We start from the raw sequence: 24207 nt of genomic DNA on the forward strand, positions 1-24207 counted from the left end.
ACAATCGGAAAACTAGAAAACTCAATGAAGGATGAGGTCAGTTTATCGAGTGCTATTTCTAGTTTGGCCTCTACTGTACCACCCATTGGATGTAAACATTTCTGTATCATAGTAGAATTAAGGAGTTTACTACTAACATCTCTATCTAGGAAAGTTGAAGCAATTATAGATTCTGGAGCAACTGGTAATTTTATAGACACACACTTTTTTTCTCAATTAGGATTTACATCTCTCCTTAAAGATCATCCTGAAATAGTAAGGGCAGTAGATGGAAAAGAGCTGACTTCAGGGCCTATCACAGACAATCTGAAATTCTTGAAATGGACTGTTCACCTATTCACAGAGAAAAGATCCAATTTGACATTATTGATGCCCCTCAGTTCAAATTGATTTTAGGAATTCCCTGGTTGATGCAACACAATCTAAATATAGACTGGGTAACTAAAACTATTACCTTTTCTTCCAACTATTGTCAAAATCAATGTTTCCTTTTGGAGAAAACAAAAGATGTAATCCAAGGTTTTGAATTTTAATGCCGAATCTACCAGTGTTTTGGCTTTAGAAGCAGTTCCTCCTAATTACTCTGATCTTTTGGACGTTTTTGATTAAAAAAAAAAAGCAAATACCCTTCCAACACTTTGATTGCAGAATAGATCTGGTTCCTGGAGCTACCTTACCCTGTAGCAGAATATACGCCTTAACCGAAAACGAAAATTTACATCTCAGAGAATACCTTGATGAATATCTTGCAAATGGTTTCATTCGTCATTCTAAATCACCTGTGTCTTCTTCTCTTTTTTTCCTTACGAAAAAAGGAGGGGAGTTGCGTACGGGTATCGATTACAGAGCTTTGAATAATGTAACCATTAAGAATAGGTATCCTCTGCCATTGATTCCCACATTATTAGATCAAGTAAAAGAAGGAAACATTTATACAAAAATGGGCTTACGAGGAGCATATCATCTGGTGAGAGTCCGAAAAGGCGATGAATGGAAGACAGAATTCCGCACACAATTTGGCCTTTTTGAATACCAAGTTATGTCTTTCGGACTTTGTAATGCTACAGCCGCCTTTCAATTTTTTATAAATGAAGTACTGCACGAATTCATCGATGTATGCTGTGTTGTCTATATTGAGGACATCCTTATTTTTTCAAACTCAGGAGAGGAACATGTGCAGCAAGTTCGCGCCATTCTTAAAAAATTACTTTCAAATTCACTATTTGTAAAACTGGAAAATTGTTTGTTTCATGTTTCAAGGGTCGAGTTCTTAGGATATGTCATCAGTCCTAAAGGAATTGAAATGGATCCCAAAAAGGTAGAGGCAGTAGATTATTGGCCCAGTCCCACTACAGTAAAGCAGGTTCAAAGCTTTTTAGGCTTTGCACATTTTTATCGCCGCTTTATTCAAAACGTTTCGCAAACTATCACACCCATTACCAAGTTACTGCAAAAAGGAGTAAAATTTGTCTGGTCTGATCAAGCTGAAAAGCTTTTCAGGATTTAAAGAAAAAATTTATATCGGCTCCAATTTTAAGTCATCCAGATCCCAGTCAGCCTTTTATTGTGGAAGCAGATGCTTCAAAGTTTGCTTTAGGAGGCCTCTTATCACAAAGAAACATAAACACTGGTCAAATGCATCCAATTGCTTATTATTCCAGAAAACTGTCAGAAGCGGAATTGAATTATGCAATTGCAGACAAGGAACTTTTGGCCATAAAAGCAGTTTTTAAGAATGGCGCCACTACTTGCTTGGTGCTCGACACCCTGTAACAATTTATACCGATCACAGAAACGTTCAAGCCTTAAGATCTGTGAAGGCTTTATCGGCTAGACAATTGAGATGGTCAATGTTTTTTAACGACTAAAATTTTGTAATCATATATCGTCCTGGAAAAGAAAACTTAAAAGCTGATGCTTTATCTAGACTTGGGGAAAACCTAAGAGAACCATATTTAGAAGTTCATCCTGTAATTCCTACGTCACGTTTTCAAGTCAGTCTATCGGTTTGTGATGTTCTGGTTGAAATAAAAAAAGAATTGGAAAAGAAAGATTTAGAAGAATGGAAGAAAGAACATCCTTATTTGCAAGAAAGGGATAATCTGATTTTTGTGCATGATCTCATTTTTTTCCTTCTGATTCTATTAAAAAAGACATACTTCATTTTCATCATGACACTTCCTTGACTGCTCATCCTAGCATAGTCAAGACCTACGAATTAATCAAAAGAACTTTCTGGTGGCCATCTATGATTAAAGACGTACAACAGTTTGTAGAAACTTGTAGTGTTTGTATTCAAAATAAATCATCTCATCAGGCTCCAAGTGGTCTACTAACTCCACTTCCTATTCCACCTCTCCCGTGGCACACAATCTCTTTAGATTTTATTGTTGAACTACCAGTCACAAAGAAAGGTTATACTACCATTTTGACTATTGTGGATCAGTTTCCTCGTATGGCTCATTTTATTCCTCTAAAGAAATTACCTACTGCTATGGAATTAGCACATCTTGTAATGATAAACATCATACGTTTGCATGGAATTCCGTCAGTGGTCATTTCTGACAGAGGATCTCAATTTATTTCTCGCGTTTGGCGAAATTTGAGTTCCCTTCAAATATGGAAGTTCGATTATCATCAAGCTATCATCCTCAAACTGATGGTTTAACGGAACGCACCATACAGACTATAGAAGAATTTATTTGTTGTATGTTAACCAATCTAAAAGAAGATTGGTCTGATCTTTTAAGTCAATTGGAATTTGCTTATAACAATGTGGATCATACATCCATAGGAATGTCTCCGTTCTTTTGTAATTTTGGCTTCCATCCCGCAAAATTTCCAAGAGAAATAAAAGAAATTAATCCTGTACCAGCTATATCTGAATATGTTTCCAAATTATCTTCCATTCAAGATCTGGCCAAATACAATTTAGCACAAGCAAAAGAAAATCTGAAAAAATTTGCAGACAAACATAGATCTAAACAACCTAATTACTTGCCTGGAGAAAAGGTTTGGTTGAGTGCCAAAAATGTAAGGTTGAAAGGCAATCGTAAATTCAATCCTACATTTATCGGTCCTTTCCCAATTGAAAAAATCATTAATCCTGTTTGCGTCAAATTGGTGCTCCCTCCAAAATATCAAATTCATCCTGTGTTTCATGTTTCTTTGATTAAACCCTTTCAATCTCAAACTCGTTTTATTCAGCCTCCTTCTTCAATCATAGTAGAAGGACACCCTGAATATGAGGTATAAACAATTTTGGATTCCAAAAGAGTTCGAGGAAAACTTTTCTATCTCGTAGATTGGAAGGGTTAGGGTCCCGAAGAAAGATCATGGGAACCATTGGAACATTTAAAGCATGCACCTAAAATTGTGAGAACTTTTCATGTACGCCATCCAAATAAACCAAAACCTACCTCACCGGTTTTAGGGGGGATCTTGAGAAGGGAGTACTGTCATGATTCTCCAAACTAGCGGCATGCTTATCTTGTGGCAAGGTCAGGTTTCTATTTATAAAAATCCCACCCCATTCCCGTGAGCCTGCACGTCCTGTGTTTAATAAGTAATTGATTATTTGTGTGCTCTTAATTTCGTGCTGAAACTGTTTTTGCATTGTGTACAGTATGGTTTCATAGTCATCGTATTCTTTTGTATTTGTAAAAAGGATTTTCTGTTTGCATATCCTCCAAGTATTCAGAACTTATTCAGGAACAGTAAAAGGCCTCCGTGAAGTCAGAAGCCTTTCACGCTAAAGCCGCCTTGAGCTCATCTGCTCACAGCGGCTTTGCGTGAACGTGCGCACGTTCTCTCCTGGGTGCGGTCTCCTATTTAAATCGCACCCAGGCTTCTAGAAGATGCTTTGCCTTCAGTCTTCGTTCGGAGAAGCATCGCGTCTGAGGGCTCCAGCTGCGAACTTACCTGATTGAAGAAATCCAGCTTGGTGAATCATCTTTCCGGTCGTTTCATCGATCCTTTACTCCTGAAAAGTCAAAGAAATGCAAAGATAAGTACATTTTGATTATTTAAAGAACAGGCGCCCATCGCAAGAAAGTCTTTAACAATTTTTGGAACATTTCAATTTTCCTGAGGAAAAGGAAGACATCTGGAGCAAGAGTTACTTGATATTAAAGAACCTTTTGATAATTCAGCAACATGAGAATAATGAGCAAACCTACAAGAATTGATATTTGAGTTTTGTAAATATTGGAAGAACTTATTGTAATATTTTTATAAGAAGTTAGACTTATGTTTAGAAGTCTAGTGTTATAAGTCAATGTGTATTCATAGGAAGTTGTTCTTCTTTTGTGTATACAACAGGTTTTGGCACAAAAGAATACTGAATCCCTGATAAGGCAACTTAAGAAAACAATTGCAAGTAAGTTAAGGTTCTGAGAGGAGCATCTAAAAGGAATGTTTTAGGAAGGATATTTCATAAAATAATTTCTTCGTTTTCTTTTAGTAATTTATTCAAAGACATATTCAACAAACAACTACAAGAACACCAGACAAGAACACTTGACGACTGCTCTTCATAACAAGACAAAGAAATACTGGACGAAGGACAAGACTACACTGATCGCAGGTAGGAGTCAAATTAGAACATAACTGCACAAACACCTAGTAGGGAAGGAGACTAAAGGGTTTTTAGGAATATAGGATGTAAAGGATTGGTTTTAAGTAAATCCTTGCTACTTGTTGTTCGCAGGTCGATAGCAAGAATCTTCCAAATCTACAATGTCCAGTACCGGCCCTCCTCCCAAATTTCTAGTTTTAATCTTAGCTGTAAATTAAAAATCAGCAAGTTTATAGTTAGTCATTCGGGAAGTTGGTCCCTTGCGTCTCTGCGAAATCTACTACGTCATCCAAGAGCTTCCTGTACAGAACAAGGTAAGGGACAACGTAGTTTGGTTTTGACAATAACATGCAATACGAATGCAGGAGCACTGTGCCTATGTGTTCACTGCAATTTTATGTGATTTACCCTAAAACTTCTCCATTACCTACCAGTTCTTATGATTCATGTCATTTTTGGTCTTGCTGGATGTGTAATATAGAAGTCTATTTTAACATAATCCTATGTGGAATCTCTTTTGTGGTATAATGATTGTGTTGCTGTGTGAGTGTGTGCACAAACGCTTTACACATTGCCTCTGATGATAAGTCTGCCTGCTCTGCTCCAAGCGACCAGAGAGTGGGCACAGGCTATCTTTGGTGTGTAGCTGACTTGCCATGACGAGAGTGGTGGTTTCTGCCTGGCTTAAGTGCATACCCTATTCAACTAGAAACCCCATTTCTAACATTAGCCTAGAACCAGACTTATACTTCGACCTGCACATTGTGTCCCTCATGAAGCAGTGTGTAGTTGGTAAAGGTTTGCCATGTGTGTTGGTGTTGGAGGAGTCTTGGTGGCCTAAGCTCCTCTGACTGTGCAGCGGATGAGAGCAGCGCTTGTGCCACTAGCTCATCAAAGGCGGGCCATAGGTAAGCCAGTCTGTGCCTGTCCATGACCCAAATATGACCAGCATCAGGGACCCTGGCCCCCTAACCCCGTTACGGCCCCAGCACCTTCCACGCTCTGAACCCCAGGTGCAGCAACAACTGCCAGCTCTAGACGCTGAGCAACACCAAAGGCCCAATCTCCTGCCAACACTTCCGCCACACCTTCACCCACCTCTGGACCCCAGTAGTAGCCCCCAGCCCACTGGACGCCAGTGCACATAAACTACTGAACTGCATCCTCCTCAACATGCACTCCTTGCAGAGACACGCCATAGAGATCTGGGACCTCCTCAACACTCACACACCTGACATCACATTCCTCACAGAGACCTGGACCAACGTCAACTCTGCACCCGACATCGCAGCCACCATCCCCGATGGATACAAGATCCTGAGAAAAGACTGGCTCACCCCCCGAGGAGGAGGCCTCGCCATCATCCACAAAAGCTCCAGCCACATGACAACCACCAACTCGCACAACGCCTCACCCTTCACAGAACACAACCACTTCCAGATCCAGACCAACCCCAGATCGACGTTCCATGGAACCCTCGTCTACAGGTCGCCTGGCCCCTGTCTCCATTCACCAATGTAATTGCCGACCTCATCACACCCCACACCCTCGCCTCCGCAGACTACATACTACTCGAATACCTAAACTTCCACCTGGACAACCACAACGACTCCAACACCACTGCCACCCTAGAGAACCTCAACAACATAGGACTGAAGCAACTTGTCTCCGCCCCCACTCACACAGCAGGACACACACTCAACCCGGTCTTTGCAGGAGGAAACATCATCTTCTTCAGCCACACCACTGAACTGCTCTGGACTGACCATCACTGCATCTATTTCTCCTTTAGAAAACCCACCGTACACAAGCACGCCTCCCACCAGAACCTGGAACAAAATCTCAGAAGAACACCTCACCTCTGCCCTCACCTGCGCTCCACACCCAACTACGACAGACGCCAACACTGCAGCAACTCTCCCAATAGATCGCCAACTTCGCCAACACACTAACCCCCCTCCAGAAGACTACAAGATGACACAACAAGAAAGAAAACTGGTTCACCACAGCACTCTAAGAATCCAAGGGTTCCTGCTGACAACTGGAAAAGACGTGGAGAAACAGCAAAACTCCAGAAACATGCACTGCCTACAAAACAGCCACCACTGCACACCACCAGTTAATCAAATCCACAGAGAACTTCCTCCAAGAGAGAATCCTCTTCAAAACCCACTACTCCAAGGAACTCTTCTCCAACGTACAGGAATTTTTCAAACCCAATAGCGAAACAACAGACGTCCTTCCTTCCCAAGACCTCCGCGACAGACTCAGCTCCTTCATTCACCTCAAGATCAAGACACTCTATGACAACTTCGATGACCAAGACCTCTGCACTGCCTCAACCCCTCACCCCCAGTGATGCCACCGAACATACCCTACTTACTTGGACCCCACTCATAAGAAGACACCCTAAATATAATGAAGAGCATCCACTTCGGAGCACTTTCAGACCCCTGCCATCCACACATCTTCCACAGAGCCGCCACAGCCATCACACCAGAGCTATGTTGAGCCATTACCTGCTCCCTCAAAATCACCAAAGTCTCCGACAACTGGAAGCGCGCTGGAATCAAGCTCCTCCTAAAGAAACCCTCTGCAGACCTGATGAACCTCAAGAACTTCAGGCCCATCTTGCTGCTTCCTTTTGCAGCCAAGGTCATCAAAAAGGCCATCAACACCCAGCTAGCATACTTCATGGAAGCCAACAACATTCTAGACACCTCCTAATCTGGATTCGGCAGCAACCACAGCACCAAGACCACCCTCCACGCCGCCACAGACGACACCCGCACCCTCCTCAATCAAGGCCAAATGCCAGCCTTAATCCTCCGGAACCTATCAGCAGCCTCCGACACTGTCTCCCACAGCACACTAGCCATCAGACTCCACAACGCCAGCTTCCAAGGAAAGGCCTTAGACTGGATACACTCATTCCTCAGGGGTAGAACACAGAGAATAAACCTCCCGCCCTTTCTCTCAGAACCGACAGAGACTAGATTCAGAGTACCTCAAGGATCCTCCCTCAGCCCCAACCTCTTCAACGTCTCCATGGCCCCCTCGCAACCATTGTCAGAAGCCATGGGCTTAACATCGTCTCTTATGCCGATGACACCCAACTCATCCTCTCTCTCACCAAGGAACCATACATCACCAGGCAGAATTTCCAAGAAGGGATGAAATCTGTCGCAACCTGGATGGAGAACTGCTGCCTGAAACTCAACTCATACAAAACAATAGTCCTCATCTTCGGCTCCACCCCCCCGCATGGGACGACACTTGGTGGCCCCTGCCCTCAGAAACCCACCCACCCCAACAGACCATGTACATAACTTTGCCATCATATTGGACTCCTCGCTCACTATGAATCGCCAGATCAATGCCATCTCCTCTGCATGCTTCAACACCCTCTGCATACTAAGTAAAACATTCAAATGGATACCCTCAGACTACAGGAAAATGGTCACTCACACACTCATCACCAGCAGACTGGACTACAGCAACTCCCTCTAAGCTGGAATCAACAAAAAACTCCTCCGCAAACTTCAGACCGTCCAGAATGCCACAGCAAAACCAATCCTCGACATCCCACGGCACAACCAGACCTGTGACCTCCACTGGCTCCCTCTCGAAAGAAGAATATCTTCCAAGCTGCTCACGCATGCCTACAAGGTCCTGATCAACATCAGACCACAATAACTCAACAACGGCCTCTGCTTACATGCCCCTAAGAGAAACCTTTGCTAATCCGACCTCTACCCAGCCACCGTACCATACCGTAAAGGAACATATCGCATGGAAGGTCGTTCTCGAACCTCACTACCAAGACCTGGAATGATCTCCCCCCTTCACCTCCGGCGAAGCCGACACTGCAGCAATTCGGAGAAGACCTCAAGACCTGGCTCTTCAAATGACCCCAAAGGAGTGCACCTCCCCGCCCCCAGCACCTTGAGACCCTAACGGGTGAGTAGTGTGCTTTACAAACCCTTGATTGAATGGTAACTATCTGGGATCTTGATGAATTGTAGAACTTCTGCTGATCTCGTGAGATTTTGGAACTTCTGTGAATCTTACTGCCATCTTAAGCGGAGCTCTTGTATAAAAGGGAGATTCAGCCTAGTTCAACTGCTAGTCAATGAGATTCCAGCTAGGAAGCAGTGAAGAAGGAGCTTCATTACATAATGGTGAGACCTGATTCAAGGAATAAATGGAGGAGCTAATCGAGTGCTTAACTTTCTTAGTACCTCTGAAAATGTGTTTATTTTAACGGAATTCAATTAGTTATTTTATTTGACAAAGTTGAACAGGCCAAAAGTGTTTGATTTTAATTGGAAAGAGTTTTGTATGTTCACTAGGAACTTCTTTACTGTGAACAGGGCCGGCCTTAGGCATGTGCAAGCTGTGCACCTGCACAGGGCCACCAAACCCCAGGGGCCACCACACCAATATATATCCTTAATATAATAATCCTCTGACGATGGATACATATTTGCGTGGCGGCCACTAGCAGGGATTTGGCGGCCTCCAGCTCTGTTCCACTTCCATACACCCTGACCCCCCCTCTTCACTGGCCTCCGTGCTCCGACCTGCCCGGACCCCCTCTTCCAGGGCCCCCTACCTACGCTCCCAGCCCAGAGCCGCCATGAGCCTAGAGACGCCCCTGCTGTGAATAAAAGAGTAGTGCATGGATGCAACTGAAACTCAGGAATTCCTTAGTTCTGACACTAAGGATCAGAGTACATTTTAAAAGAAGGGACATTTTGTTTTTGATCTATACTCACCCAGGGATTTTTGATTCTGCCTGCAGTTATGGTATAAATGATTCAGGAAGAAAGGTCTGACAGAAGATCTTAATTCCAATCGTTTGGGCAATTCGTGCAATTCATGCATTCGGGTTAAATGTAAAGACGGAATTCATTACCACCAACCTGTAGTTGGTGGTAATTTGCAATTCCTTATGCCATATTCACACAACTTGGGTGCTTCATACATTCCATTTAAGTAATCGCAATTTGCGATTCCTTAAATGCATTTGCAAAATAAGGAATCGCAAAATTTGTGATTGCTTATTTTGCGAGGCATTTTTTTCTTTAATACATACCATTAAGCCTAATTGCGATCGCAAAAGCGCGATCGCAATTTGGAATGATACATATGGCCCTAGGAAAGTAAATAAAGTAAGCAGAAAGCATAATCACAGATTGTTATGTCCAGTGTTACATTTTTTCAATCATTGAGTACAATTGTACATAACAGTTTGATCTTCTTTGTTCTGTAGTGTAAAATATTTCTATTCTAATATTCCAACTCTTTCTTTTTATCAATCGGTGGGTGACTGCATCGGCAAATTCGTCTCAGCTTTCTGTCATCTCAGATCCTTATTCAGGACTTGTACCCAGCTCCTAATTTGCTAAATAATATCTGCTGGTGCCCAAAGCTATGCTTAGTTGAAAGCGGATGATGCTATTAAATGTTAGGGTGCCGAATACCAAGGCTGTGTAATTTTCAGGCCCTTTTAATCCACTACCAGACATCACCTTCCTCTTTATCTCACTCTTGTAGGTTCCTCCTTTCTCCCTTTGTGATGGTTTTTTCCGTTTTTCTCTTTTTCCTTCTTTCCACTGTTGTGTTTTTCTCACTCTTGCTCTCGGTAAATGGCTAATCAGTAAAAATAAGTGCTGGTACCTAAAAATAAATGACATTGGCCCCCACCGGCAACCACTGGATCAAATTAAGCACTGCTTGTACTGATTACTCTCATGGGTGTATTGACCTTGGAGCAGGCGGAAGAGTGACTGGATCTACTATTGATCCAACAAGATCTATTCCCCGGCATCTGTTCTCTATTCGGTGCCCACATTTTGAGGTAGTTTACAATCTGCCTTTATCTCAGGGCTGTGGCACCAAGGTGTCAGTGGTGAGTGTTTATCTCCTACCCCTGCATAGGTAACTGGGCTCTGACATAGGCACTGCAATGCTTTTGGGGGGATCTTTAGACATTTGCCATCTAGCTTAGAATTGATAGGGCAAAATTATTCTTTGCGAACCTTCTGTCTGCCTGATCGAATGAGAAACTAAAAAAACAAAAAGCCCAGTTATTTGCTAAATCTAGTTTTTATTGCTAACTGGCTTCAAAATTGGAGAAACGAGTGATATAATACTGTATGTTCTAAAATGCGCGTGGAAAGAGAGGTTTTCTTTACTAAAAGTGTTTCAAGATCACACACAGACAGAAATTATTATTCTTCTATATGTCGCTTCCTTGGTTTAATAACGACTTTAATAATATGGCCATCGATCAAGTAAACCAGAGACCTGTGTAAAATGCTTTTGGGAACAAATAAAGCAGCCCTTATTTTCATTTCCATACCTAGAATAGGCAGAGCTACAGTCTTTCCTGACAGTGATTTATTGAAGAGCAACCTGGGACATGTTGGGGCCTGATGGTACTAGAACTCCGAAGAATCAAGTGCACCCTTTCAGGAAATAAAGAATAGTGGAGCACTTTGCAACTAACCAGAGGTCTTTTAATAAGACCTCAGGGGGCTCTAAAAATGAAATCATCCTTTGCTTTCACCACCAGTGTCGTAGGTGCTACAGGCAGATAATGATTCAAAAGTGGAAACAGCCACGATCCCACTGCAGGTTCTGCGTGTACCTGTCAGGTCAGCTCTTATTTAGAGGGAAGGACATCATGGAGGGCTATCTAGTGTGAAAAGTAGTAAAAGCTGCATTGTTTTATACATTCACTATAGTGCTACGATATAACTAAACATATAGAGGCCACGTCTCATAGAAGTCGTGAATTCCCAGATTGCTAGGAGAGTACCTAGACATGTGTAAGTTCTTTTAAGGATTTGCAAAATGATAGGTCTATGTTATTCACATGCATTTCTTTTGCTAACTTGACCTAATCCTAAAGTTTAGGGTCTTTGCAGCTGTAGGGTTAAGCAAGTGCAAGTCATTTTCAAAAATAGCTTTTACTTCGTTTTTCATTTCATTGAGAATTATTTTAGGTGAACAGTCTGTCCATACTCAGCCTGTATAATTCATGTGTAAATTTGGTAGTGAAGATAAGTTTAGGAAACTTTTGTAGGTGTTTGGGTATACTCAGAAAGTGGCGCAGTGTTCACCTCATCTGCACTCCATTTTCCTTATCAACTCGTGGCACTTGCCTGAGAACACTCATGGATGTTCTTCTGGTTGCCCTATGAATATGGATACATCTACAGGCGAAGTTTGTCTTGTGCACGTCAGTCACAGAACTGGCTTCGTCAGCCGCCAGTCACTTTCGCAGACATATTTTCGTACTCTACCAGGTACGTACCCAAATTTACAAAAAACAATAAGGGCCTGTTTACGAGTTTGGCACTGTGGGAGCAGGGTGGCACCTCAGCGCCCTGCTCTCGCACCGCCAAACTCGACTGCAGTCCATCCGCCAGATTAGGAGTTTCCTCTTGTCTGGTAGGCAGTCCTTTGGGGTCCCTATGGCGATGCCTTTTAAAAAGACGCCTCAATGGGTACGCCATAGCAAGTTCCTGCACGGCATGGACTATTAAGTCCATGCTGAGCAGGAATTTGGTGTGCATACAGATGGGGAGGGCACGCCATGTGATCTCCTGCATGCATACCCAAGGCCTGAGGCACAAGGGCCCCTTACATTCCTCATCATCAGCAGTTTCCTGGCGTGAACACCACCATGTGACCACTGCCAGTGAGGAAACGTGTAATATGCTTGACAGGGCCGCTCGCTAAGAATATTTCTGCCTCATATTGCCACGCCGCCACCAGGGATCGCGGATCCATGGTGGTTGCAGCGGTACCTAACCGTAGTTGTAATACAGCAGTCTGGTCTCTGGTGCAGCGGTCCCTAACCGCGACAGCACTCCACCATGGGTTCAGCAGTCCGATGGGCTGGCAAACTCTTAGTCAGGCCCTAAATATTTCTACCCCTCCCCCCCTGGGCGTTTCTTTTTCTCCTTTCTTACCCCTTCTTTTTCTCTTCTTCCTCCCATGTATATGTCATGCTCCATGTAAATATATCTTTTTTTCAATAAAAAATTACGGAAATTAAAAAAATAATAATAATAAAATAAAATAAAAGGTCAATTTTAAGTACAAAAATTAAAGCATTTGCACAAAATATGATTGGTGATAAAGCTATGTCAGCTGAATCAAAATGTAAATGTAAATGTGCTGGACTTGTAAAGCGCACAGCTGCCCGTAAGCGTCCCGGCGCTTGCTTAGGGAACCCGTCCTGGTATTCCCCTGTGAGAAACCACGGCAGGGTGTCCACAAGGTGAAAGCCAGGCATCCCGCCGCGAGGGGCCGTAGTGGAGATTAAGCAAGCTATTGCCCAGAGTCGCAGAGTGTGACCCCGTGAGTTGAGTAGGCACCAGAGCGAGAATTGTCGAGTCCGTGGAATTTTGAGCCGAACCCTGGTCCACGGTCAGCTTCCTGGTCTGCCGCCTCTAACCACTGAGCCACGCTTCTACAATAGAAATTGAGACAGATATGTGTGTATTGACTGTGATATGACAAGTCATGCAGAAGATAATTACATAGATACTCAGAAGTAATTAGAGCTGGCCCTAAAACATGAAATACCTAGGTGTATGCCTACGGCTGCTATTGAATGTAGCAAAATACTTTCACGCAAGCAAACGTTTTTATACCATCTTGATTGCAACATGCCTGTCTGACAGAAAACGTGTAAAAGTGAATAATACAAAACAATTACATTTTTTTTAATATAAAGAGTGCTTTTTACTTGTTACAACGAAAAGTACGTTTTAATTAAGCCAAAAAGTTAACTTTCAGTTTTTTTTTCTTGAATGATTTCACTTTGGGTAAATATTAAGTTCAGTTATTGCTTTGGGTATGCAATCTATGTGTTAAATAAATAACTTACTGAAAAAATAAAAACAACAGTTGAAATCACCACAACATCCATCGATTTGCAAATCAAAGTGAAAGTCACAGTTAGACCGGACTTGATTTGTAATGATTGCGGACGGATTTAGCGGCAAGGAGTGTGGAAAAATGTAGACAAAAGGTCAACATGCTTTTGTTAATATTTAAAGCAATAAACAGAACCTTTTCCCTGACGGTTGGGATAAAATGGTATATACCAATTCAAAGAATAGATCTCTGCCACTGGAAAAATGGCTGATGGTTTATGACAATTGCTGCCAAGAAATGTTCCCTATCTATTGATGAATATACAGTTTCTGCTGAACAACACAACATGCCAAAGGGAGCAGTTCACAGGTTAACGTCTTGAAAACAAAACAGCAACTAAATTTCCTGTTACAACGTTAAAAACATCTTGGTCCCCGCAGTGCTGAAGACTGCACGAAATGCATCGACGTTTTAATGGGTGTTTTCAGGGCAATTGTTGTGGCGGCCATTATGGGAACCTCCGAAAGTAAAATATGCCTCTATCCTACGTACAGAGCTGATTGTTCTGTCGCTGTAAAGAGAAGAGATATGGCACAGCTGTGAAGGCCATTATCATTGTTGTAGGCAAAGCGCGAGCTTGTTTTTGCTGGGGTTTGATGTGCTCAATTACAGTCATCGATTTGCCCATTTCTCAAAATCGCTCATGCCGGCATATCGACTAATGGGCGCACAGCGGACTTTATTTATAATTGGCCACACAACAGTTTACGAAAGTTCTGAATCGCCAGCCGTGTAATCCCAGTCTATGTTTATCAGAAGCACCCGTGTCTCTTAATAGGATTTGTAATAATCCATTTTCAGGAAGTTTTGCCGGTTCCACGGAATGCAAAACCCGCTGCCCATGCTTCTTTGTTTGCAGCATAATTACAGTACACATGCACAGTGAGAGCGATAATATTGTGTTGCGCTGCCTGTCTTTTTAACATGCCTTGTGCCATAAATTAAGAAAAAATAGTCATGAGTTTCCTACTCAGGACCTCTCAGACCACGGGAGGAATCGCATCAAAGCAAGAACTGGCAATGCTAATAAGTCCTGGCTCTAAAATGACAAGCTATTGGCTTTTCCAATGCGTTTTTTTCTTTTCAATTGCATGAATGCATATGCATCAAGATGTGTGAACATGCATGGCTGGAAATCTTGATTTGGGTACTCTTCTAAAGAATTTACACTCCAAGATTGTCGATGAGTTCCAGGCACGCATTGTCACTCGTGCATATCATGAAACGTGTGTGTAAGTTCATGATTTGTGATGCTACTGGGCGTTTTTAGCATTGAAGGCAGTAATGCTAGACTGGAAAATTAAAATGAAAAAAAGGTAAAATAAGTTGCACAAAGCAAGAAAAAGTTAGCCAGAAGTCCAACACCACTTTCCAGCAGCCGGGCCCTAGTTAAATATATATATATGTTTAAAAAGAAAAATTATGTGAATGCGTGATCAGGAATGGGAAAGACAGCATTGGAGAGTGGGGGTGATGAAAGAGCGAGTGATCTGGCATCACTTTGCCGCTGCCAGCCTCTCATAAAAAATACAAATCAAAAATAAAAAGCGTAAAAAACGTGATTAGGATGGGTGTTTGGAGCAGGGAGAAGTGAAGAGAGAGTAAGACAGGGAGAGAAAAAGATGGTGAAAGCAAGGAAACACAGGCAGTCCCATGGAGTCTTTATTCCAAAATAAAAAAAGAGTCTCTTTGAGTATCTATTGGAATGACTGGAATGATCATGGGTAGGACAAACACCAGAAGAGGAAGGAACGCTATCAATTAGGAGCAGACAAATAAGAGAGACAAAAAAGCCACCCAATCACAAACAGAGCAGAAAACACACGTAGAGGAAGGAAATCTATCAATCAGGAGCAGACAAATCAGATAGACAAAAAAGCCACCCAATCACAAATAGAGCAGACCCAAAGCCCACTGTAAGAATATGTAGCATATTGGAATTATTATTGCTAGCAACCAGACAGCTAAAATGTCACGTCTGCACATCCCCAGGAGAGTCACATGGTGAAGAACCCAGAAATGTGAGCCAAGGCAGGGGACGCGGTCTAGTTTTGCTGCGCTCCCTTGCCTCGACACCCAGTCCGGAAGCTCGCGCTCATCACAGCAAGACTCCTCAGGTGCAACAGCATAAAAAAGGCTGCATCCAGGAACATACAAAACGTCTGAAAATCTGGGCCCATATGATTTAGCACCCTAATGCTTACCTCCATTTTTTGGAGGACTTTGCCAGCAATTTTTGGAACCTCTCCTGCCTCCCTGTGCCCCACAGCCCTCCTGCTGGTTTGATTGGGGAATGTCCTCTCTGCGGACTTCAGAAATACCTGCAAGGCAAAGGGGTATAAAAGACTACTTTTAAACTACTGACTGTACTTCTTTGTTGGTAATGTCCATAGTTATTTACCTTATTGAATATTTATTAATTCACCGTCCCAGCATTGACTAGATGGGCCTTTGGAGTTTGACAATTTTCTCTGCTGAAAGAAAGGGAATTATATAAGTGGATTATTTTTTTGTTTCTGTTTTTTGTTTAACCTTGGTATTCCTTACTCTCCTGATGGATGACATATCTATAATCTCTGGCACTTGTGGTGGGAACAGATTTCCTACTGCACTATCTTTAGGGGTTATGTTGAACCATACCGTTACTAATGAGGTAATGATCAATAGATCTAATTGGTTTTTTAATGTGCTTGATTAGTACCAACATTTACTTACCGTGTTCTTGTTCGCTTCCCTCATGAGTACTTGCACATGCCATGTCCATACTGATTCACACTGGTAGTAAAGTGGGAGGTGTTAGGTAAGAACATACACTTAATTAGAACATTGGAATGTTGAGCGCTTCATTGACAACAAATAGGTGCTCCAGGTTTCTAATGGCCGGTAGAAGCCTGGAGCATCAATATTCCAATGCTTGTTCACAGCAAGAGCTGTAAAATAAGGAATCAGAGAGCCCGAGGGGATTTCAACCCCCTCGGGCTCCATGAGGCCATTGTTTTACAAATTAGAACATTCTGCCTTCTAGTGGTGGAACGTTCTAATAGCCTTAAAGCCCTCTGTAGTGAGCCCTACCTGCCATGAAAGTCCCGCTCCCTTGTGAAAAGGCTGGACCGAGCCTTTAATGGCCGGTAGAGCTCACTATAGAGGGCTCTAAGGCTATAATAGACAAACCTATGCTTCTATTCCTTTCTATGGCGAGTACTAATAGTCACATATCATGAATTCATTAGCTACACCATGAACACTAAACCCTGAAGGCACCGACAACCCAGAGGAATCAGGTGGTCACATTGAAGAATACCAAGGACACCAAGTATTGTTTTCTCTACTTCCCCTTTCCCTAGAGCACTGTTTGCTCCTGGAGCATGCTCTATCCGTCAGGTGCTTACAGGGTCCTGGTGACATAGGGAACTGACTTCTGGCATTTGCGTCTCACTTCCACAAGATAGTACAATCACATTAGTTGTGGTTGTGACCAACCGTTACTTAAACTACCTGTAGCCAAGACCTAAAAGTAAGCTTCTAGGCTACATTGTAATGGGTGAGTAGGGGCCAATTGATTACAAAGGACTCGATAATTCACCCCATTTTGCAGTTAACACAATCCTTTTTTTATAAAAACTCTAAAGTTCATCCCGTTGTGGGAGGCTTTCAGGTACAACCCTCCCACCCCAAACTTCCAGAAATAGAGAAGCATACATCCCACCATCAGATTCCCTGCCTTGTCTGGATAAACCAAAAGTCCTAATTGCTCCAGGTGCTACATTGGTGCTACACATATCCTTAACAGAATACCTTTCCTTTTTATTGGAAATCCATTTCTATACAGGGATGATTTGTAAACAAACTTTTAGATAGGTAGTGTGATATTGGCATGGCCAAAGCAGGTAGGAGGAGGGACCACCTTGTTTGACATGGGCATTGCCAACCATTAGTTTAACGATGACCTCCCCCCAATGGACTGGAACAACTTAAGTGTGAAGTACCTTATAGATATAACGACGTAAAAAAAAATAATCACATACATAAATAAAAATTCTCAATACAATGCAGCTTGCGGTAGGATTCTAGCCATACTGTTAGTTGAAAAGTGCGTGGAAGGAACAGGGGAAAGGCAAAAGAGAGTAGCAGGCAGGTGGCACATCTAGAGACAAAAGCAGGGATGGTGACTTATCAAACACCATGACTTAAAATAAATTTCAAGGCTAACCCATCTGCGGTGGGTAACCAACTACATCAAGAACTAGCAGAGGGAACCCTAAATCGTAGCACCCTAGTGTGTGAGAAAGAATAATCAAACATGTAATCCAGCAGCAGCATTTCATTAATTAGGACAACTAAATTGTGGCATTCTAGCGTGGGAATGAAGAATATCCTAAGCGTTTATTACAGCAGCGGCACGCCATTGTGTAGCTCACAGCATGACCTCGTGGTGGTTACTCACGGTTTTGATGCGGCTCGATAGCCAGACAATCTACCCTCGCTCTACCAGCTTGGAAGAGTTTGAGGGCCTGAGGCATGTAAGATTAAATACTTGCATGTTTAACCAATGGACCAGCACTGGAGGCATGTCTCTCGGTGAAAAGCGGGTACTACAGGCATGCAATGTTTGGAGAGGCCAGGCCGATTGAGTGAAAGGTCGTCAACATGCTCCCAGGGCTTAAAACTATCACTAATTGCATTGCCTTGTGAAAAGGGGGGAGGGGGCGCAGGAGCAGGTAAAAGAAACGGGTAGGCAGCAAAACGTGCAAAAATGCGTGTGCCATGTTGGAACAAACAAGGTGTATTAAACAGGGACTTCAAGCACAAAGGTAGACGTGCTTCCTGAGGTCAATAGCCACAGTATAATTTGTGTCATCGAAGTTTAAGGCACCATTGTAAAGCCCATTGAGTCAGAAAAAGAAGGGGCTAGGTTCTCGTAGCCCCAGAATGCACATGTAAGAGTGTCGGTGGGACCACAGCTGACTAAAATGTTCCCTGGTGTTCATGGGAGCAGTACTTAGAATGTGAAATAGTAAAAAGAAATCCTAGAGATCTAAACATACAACTAATGTCAATGCCAGGATACTGGCCCGTTGGTGATGAAGTGGCAAGAAAAGTATGAGGCCATCTGTTGAGGAGTGTACAAGATATAAGTCAGTGTGCACATGTGTGAAAGCTAGGGAGGGACTGCATGGCAGGAAGGTGTGTGGAAAGAACTCCCAATACAGGTGAGAGTTGAGGGTGAAAGTGCAACCCTCCAATGAAGGTAGTATGTGGGGGCTCTACTTATTCAATTCACTCCAAGGAATGTCCTCATTCAATCCCTGTTCGTCAGTGGCGAGGCGGAAAATCCAATTTTGCTCTCACCTGAAGAGGGCACTTTTGCTCATTAGTGGGTGTGACTCAATAATGATCCACCGTCGATTGTCAGGTGTGTGTCCCTTCAGTTCAAAGTGCGTGGACATCTTGGTTTTGAGTCTTGGGCACTAGATGTTACTGCGGTGTTCCATAATGCATGTTTTAACAGCTCTCGTGGTCATGCCGATGTATCTTAAATTACAAGGGCATGTTAGTATATATATATATATATATATGTAATTGCTTGTGTTACAGTTGGTGTGTTTTTCTGAATCCAATTGAAAGTAGGTTTGATTTCCTTTGTAATATCAGTGAAAGAACAAACAGTACAGGACCCACATGGGTAGTGCCCTGTCACTGGTGGTAGGTCCCAAAGGCCTCTCTGGTCATGCTGGGTGGAAGGTGGAAGTCTAGTGTGTATGAGCATGTCTTTCATGTTTCTCGTGCGTTTGAAGGTGAATTAGCAATGTCAGTTCACCAGTTTGTAAAATGCCCCAATGTTTCTTGATGATCTTGCAAATTCTTTTGGAATCCGATGTGTAAGTGATTACGTACACCAATGAGTCTGTAACTTGTCTCTAGTTGTGTTCCATAAGTGCTCCCCTGTTATTATTTTTGGCCTGTTTCTTGGCCAACTTGACACTGTGTGTGGGATATTCGCATGTGCTGAGATTATGTGTAAGTTGATCTACCTTGGTGTTGTAGTCCTGTAGGGTACTGCAGTTGCGGGCGCAGCCGTAGAAACTGACCAAAGGGTAGGTTATCTGTGGGGCTACATGGATGATGGCTGCTGTATAAGAGAAGACTATTACAGTCCGTGGGTTTTTTGTATACTGTAGTGGTAAGACAACCCTCTGTCAATCTAATCATGAGGTCCAGAAAGTAGATTTTGTTATTTGATATGGTGTTGGAGAAGCAAGGTAAGGATTGAGGGTGTTGATCCGCTCACAAAAGTTTTCTCATGTCACCCTTGCACCTTTCCAAAATATCAGAATATCATCAATGTATCTACCCCATAATAATATGTTGGCGGTGTAGGGGTTAGATTCATGAAAGATCATCTCCCTTTCTAAAGCTGCCATGCACAGACAGGCCACACTCGGGGCAAATGTGCTTCCCATAGATGTCCTCTGAGTCTGGTGATATAGTTGTTTATTTAATTGAAAGAAGTTTTCAGGGAAGGCGAACGTGGCACACTCCATGATGGAGCTGGCTGAAGTAAGTGAATATGTGGGAAGAATTGTTGTGGGTCCTGTGGGAACATCAGGTATTGCTGATGGATAGATCCTTGATACAATGGCATCCCATTCGCAAAAGAAGATGCCCCTGGACCTCTTTTTGGTCCATTGCTACCACAGCTGTCATTGCTAGAGTTACTGTAAGATGAGGAATTTCTCCTATGTGAATTTTGACTTTCGTCTGGTGAATTATCATCTCCACTGGGAGTGTAGTCCTCTTTAAGATAGGGATAAACTTTCTCCTTATCAAACCTTTTTTATGTCCTTTTATAATTAGGTAATCTTTTGTTTCATCAGGTAATCTTTATTTTCACTAATTTCATTATTGAGTTCAGCTAGTTTGGTTTTGTAAGCTGTTATCAATATGCCTGTCTTGAGGGTCCCTTCCGCTATCTGGATTTTAATCAGTAGGACATCTGCTAACTGGTTAGCACTGTTTATGATCAAAATGAGCCAGTCCCTGGTGCACTTCCATCCAACCAGGGATCATTCCCTCCTTCAGGCGGCATCCTCCAGAAATAGAAGAGGAACATTTGCGACAATAAGGACATTTGGCGCTATATTTGCCCTTAAATATTTCATCATGATGTCTCCATGGAGTGTAATCTTGACCCATTGTCTCTTCATGGCTGTGCGAGAGTTCCAATCTTCTGACTGGTTGCCCGATGAGCTGCTTTCTTCAGCCCCTAGCAGAGATGGTTTTCTCAAAATCTCTGCACCCATGTCATCCCCAAAATCAAACCTTGGTTGCCTTTCATGCTTCAAGCACGCATCCTGTTTGTAATAATAGTTTGTGGTATAAAAACTATCAAAGAGAAAGACAGAGTGGGAGAATTTGTGTGGAGATAGACATGTGGTTGAGGGCGTGCCAGCCAGCCTGCTACTCCTAGTAAAATGGAGGGAAGTCCAACGGCTGTACGGCATACTAGAAATATATGAACAATGAGGAGGGGACTGGAGGTGCTCATAGGTCCAGCATACGAACCCCTAAAACACATCAATTCTATCAAAAAAGTATGCAGTTCCTAAGGATATAGGATCGGTCTGTGTGTGTGTACATATTTATATATAAATCTATATATATCTATATATATCTATATATATATATATATATATATATATATATATATATATATATATATATATATATATATATATATATATATATATATGTGTGATCAAGTCCGCTTGGACGGCCGAAACGCGTCGTGACTTTTTGCTAAAAAAAGGAAATAAAATAATGCTCTACAAATCGGGTCCACGCTCGTGATTTCGCATGCATGCGAGGTTGATCTGCGAGGTTTTGCATATATATATATATATATATATATATATATATATATATATATATATATATATATATATATATATATATATATATATATATATATATATATATATATATATATATATGTATATATGTGTATATATATATGTATATATGTGTATATATATATTATATATATTATATATATATGTATATATGTGTATATATATATATATATATATGTATATATGTGTATATATATATATATATATATATATATATATATATTATATATATATATATATATATATATATATATATATATATATATATATATATATATATATATATCCAAACCAAAGTTTGCCTGAAAAGTAGAGAAGCCCACGAGCAAGGTGAGGAAATTTGCTTTTATTCTGTGTAGAAAGCAGCCTGCAAAATGAATGCAAATACAGCAGCAGTGTCAGAAAGTCAGCCTGACGCGTTTCGTTTTCAACTTCTTCAGAGGCACTGACTCGGATACTCCCAGGCGAACATTTTCCAGGCAACTACACAGTAATTTATCTCCCGCCTCAGTGGGCGTGTCCCAGCACATAGCCTCATGGTATATGTAGTGTCCTGTCATTCTCAAGTGAGTCGCTTGCCTCGGAGCCATAATATTGTTCAATTAAACCACAGTGGGTGTGCTTCATCACATCACAACATCACAGCTGTCCATCACCTTCCCACAAAAGCTCCTTGCTCCCAAAACCGGTGGCGTTGTAAAGCGTCTCCGTGGTGGGCTGGAACAGCCCCAGGGCTACCTCCGCCGCTCAGGCATGCCGCTTCAATCCAAACCAAAGTTTGCCTGAAAAGTAGAGAAGCCCACCAGCAAGCTGCTGTATTTGCATCCATTTCCTAGGCTGCCTTCTACACAGAATAAAAGCAAAATTCCTCACCTTGCTCGTGGGCTTCTCTACTTTTCACGCAAACTTTGGTTTGGATACATATATATATAATATATATATATATATATATATATATATATATATATATATATATATTACCTACTGGCGGTCGCCAGTAGGTATATATAGTAAGGAGTTTTTTCTCTATGGGACTTTTGAAAATTCTATGTCTAATAACTTTGGCGTTTGTGGACGGAATCGGCAGAAATTTTCAGGAAAGTGGCACATTTTGTTTCTGAGCAGCCCCTGAAAATTTGGGGGGGTTTCGTCAAGGGGGGGCTGAGAAAAAGGGGGGTCCCAAAACGCATTTTTCCCATTCATTTTTCCATAGGGCGTTTGGCCTCACTTTTAGCTCGAACGGCTGAATGGATTTGCACGAAACTTGGCAAAATTGTAGGGACTGTTAGCCCGATGTGCCTTTGCTGGGTCTCAATATATGTGCTCCAGTGGATTTTGAGAAATTAACGTTTTAAAAAACAGATATATCTGTGACAGCGTCCTGGGTAGCAATCCGGTCGCGTACTTTTCGCGTTACGGAACTTTGCGAAGCGAACCTGATTGGCTCTCCGGTGTCTGTCAACATTCTAAACAGTCCGGAACGGCCGCCATCTTGTCTCTTGGTAGGATCGAGAGACAAGAGGAGGAGAAAAACGAAGGGGGAATTTAATGAAAGGGGGCAAGGTAGACCCCTTTTGACCCCCTAGGAATGATGTTGGAGTTATTAAAGGGTCCCATGGGGCAAATAAAAAAAAATTGATTTTTCGCGGTAGAAGCGCTTTCCGGTTCGCGAACCAGTAGCGAAACGGGACTTCGCCATTTTGTGTTTTGTTTTAATTAAATTACAAGATGGAGGAAAAACAATGTGAGAAATGGGTATAAGGGGGTATGGGAGACGTATCCTGACCCCCTATGTTTTCTGAGGGTGGCTGAGGATGCTCATATATGTTGATACATGTCTTCCAGCGGCTGCGCATGAGCTGAATATTTTTTTTCTGCGTGACGTCTGTTAACGTTCGATTCGAAGGAAATCGGGAAGTGTTGACCGCCATTTTGTCACTGCGAGTAAATATATTGTTAAAAATAATTGTTATAAATTAATCCGTATTGATAAACATTGTTTGCGCCATTTTGCCTTTTTTCCAATGCCACACTATGTCGTGCACGGCAGCCATTTTAGATGCTTTGACCCGACCCACTCTCTGCACGCCGCCGATCCTCAGCATGGCTCCCCACCCTCGCAAGCATCTCCCCCACACACTGTTCACTCCCGCTCTCTCTCTCATGCATGGGCCATAAACCTCCCCCCATCTGCGCTGCTCTTCCCTGAGAATCACACCCTGTGCCCGCCCGACACCTCCCTTTCACCCTATTCACTACCGCACCCTCTGACACTCCTCTTCCTCTGTGTCTGATTGTCCAGGCCGGTCCCAGGCTATCACCTAGCCCTGCGGATGTAGTTTATGTCCCCAACTGTAAAGAATCACCCCTCTTCAAAGGAGTTACAGTAGATCAAGGCCCCCACCCCATGAGATCCGTCACACCACACGCGTTCCTACTATCTGATAACGATCTTGTATTGTGATTGGGGAGGGGATTCTCACTGTGAGGGTGTGTGGGACCGAGCCTGAAGTGGAAGATTCCAGGGATGCCTTTTTGTACATCAAAGTCTTCACAATTATGTGTCACATTAAAAATATATAGCACTCCAACAAAGTAGTAGGATTATAACACTTTAATAACTTATAAATATATACAACGCTCCAACAAAGTAAACACGTTAAAAAAATTTTTTTTAAACAAAGCAACAATGGGCTGCTGTGAGGTGGCGTCAGTAGCGGTCTGTTGTGCGAATAGTCTGAAGGCAGCACAACGCGCTGAGAT

The sequence above is a fragment of the Lissotriton vulgaris genome, chromosome 1_1 (genome assembly GCF_964263255.1).
Source record: "Lissotriton vulgaris chromosome 1_1, aLisVul1.2, whole genome shotgun sequence".
NCBI classification, from domain to species: Eukaryota; Metazoa; Chordata; class Amphibia; order Caudata; family Salamandridae; genus Lissotriton; species Lissotriton vulgaris.